Genomic DNA, 2,290 nt, shown 5'->3' with positions numbered 1-2,290 from the left:
CAGATATTCCTGGCCACGGATGATTTTCAGAATAACAACTATGACAAATATAAAACAAAGTGTCCGGTATCAAGGTTACTTACTTGGGTATCTAGGCGATTGCAGCTTAGGCCCGCATCCTCGGTGGTGTCTGGACACTCTACTCATGGTCCGAAGAATAATTTACACATCCCTTCGAGCTTCAGGCCGAAGAAGTGCTTAACAGTCCGCGGACCCTCTGGATTGAACTCCCACATCCGGAGAGGCCGGCGTTGGCACGGCAACATCCGTTGGATTAACATCACTTGCATTATGCTGACAAGGTTAATGTCCCTCTCAAGAAGCTCTCGGATGCGGCTCTGCAGTATTGGTACATCACCAGCGGGCCCCCAATTTCGTCCTATGTCGGTCCAGGACGCTAGCTGTGATGGAGGGCCCGAGCGGAACTCAGAGGCGGCCACCCACTTTGTGCCTCTGGGAGCCGTAACATAAAACCACCTCCGTTGCCATACATCGGATACTTCGGGGAAAGAACCCTCTGGCCATGGGGCATCGGCGTTCCTTCTTATTATGGCACCTCCACACTCCACATGTCGCCCCTCGATCATCTTCGGCTTCACATTGAAGGTCTTGAGCCATAAGCCGAAGTGTGGGGTGACATGGAGGAAGGCCTCGCACACTATAATGAACGACGAGATATGGAGGATAGCGTCCGAAGCTAGATCATGAAAATCCAACCCGTAATAGAACATGAGCCCCCTCACAAAAGGATCAAGGGTGAGGCCCAAGACGCGGAGGAAGTGAGGAACAAACACGACGCTCTCATTGGGCTCTGGTGTAGGGATGACCTGCCCTGGAGCAGGAAGCCTGTGCTGGATGTCGGCAGTCAGATATCCGACCTCCCTAAGCTTCGCAATGTCCCCCTCTTGAATCGAAGAGGCCACCCACCGGCCTTGAGGGTTGGATCCGGACATATTGGAGGTTCTGGGGTGTTGGAGCTTAGGTCTCGGGTGTTAGAACTCGAGGTGCGAGAAAGCGCGAGGGAGGTGGAAAAGAGGCATAGGCCTCGGCCCCTTTACAAAGGGGGTGAATATCAAGAGTCCTCAGCGTGACCGCTTGAGGCTTATCTAATAGCACACGGAGTCATGCCAACGGTCGTCGTGGGGTTACGCACGCGCGTATTAAATGGAATATCCCGTAATAAGAGGAACGCGATCTCTGCCTTGACAGGACGTGCCAATAAAACCGCCTCGCAACGCGAGTCGAGGTGGGGCGAGAAACACCGGTTCATGTTGAACCCGGCCACGATGCAAAGGCACGACGTACGAAGATTGCCAGCAGATCAGATTTATGCTATGTTCCGTACAATGGTATGTGAGAATCACCTCACGGATCCGGACACGGTCTAAGTGTTCGATAATTACTTGGAGTATTCAGAGATGGAACCCGCCCTGCAATGCCGAAGACAAGACTGCACGCCGGACTCATCGTCATTGAAGCCTGGTTCAGGGGCTACTGAGCGAGTCCTGGATTAGGGGTTATCCGGATAGCCGGACTATATACATCGTCCGGACTATTGGAGCGTGAAGATACAAGACTCAAGACTCCGTCCCGTGTCCGGATGGGACTCTCCGTTGCGTGGAAGACAAGCTTGGCGATCCGGATACTGTATTTCCTTCCTTGTAACTGATTCCGTGTAAACCCTAGCCCTCTCCGGTGTCTATATAAACCATAGAGGTTGGTCCTTAGAAGGCCGATCACAATTACAATCATAATCATCATAGGCTAGCTTCTAGGGTTTAGCCTCTACGATCTCGTGGTAGATCTACTCTTGTACTACTCGTATCATCAATATTAATCAAGCAGGAAGTAGGGTTTTGCCTCCATTGAGATGGCCCGAACCTGGGTAAACATTGTGTCCCTCGCTTCCTGTTACCATCAGCCTAAGACGCACAGATCGGGACCCCCTACCCGAGATCCGCCGATTTTGACACCGACAGTGGAGGTTGGGATCGGGAGAAATCCCTGTTGGCTTGGCCGACACCGACGCGGTGGCGCTTGTGGGTGCTGATTGATACCGGTGCTTCGGAGGCTCGGCGCTTGGTGGGCGATCTCCGGTGGGTGCAGCGGCCACGAGGCTTCTTCATTTTTTTTCTCGATCCGCTGTTGTTGGCATTAGTTTCTCTTGTATTTTCTCTTTCTTTTCTTTTGGGCGTGACTGTGCTGCTTCCGCCCCAGCACCTATCGTTGGATGTTCGGTTGGTTGCTTTGTATACAAAGCGGGGGGGAACCCTTTTTTGGCAATACAAGA

This window comes from Triticum dicoccoides, chromosome 2B, assembly GCF_002162155.2.
Source record: "Triticum dicoccoides isolate Atlit2015 ecotype Zavitan chromosome 2B, WEW_v2.0, whole genome shotgun sequence".
Lineage (NCBI taxonomy): Eukaryota > Viridiplantae > Streptophyta > Magnoliopsida > Poales > Poaceae > Triticum > Triticum dicoccoides.
This window is presented reverse-complemented; position numbering follows the sequence as displayed.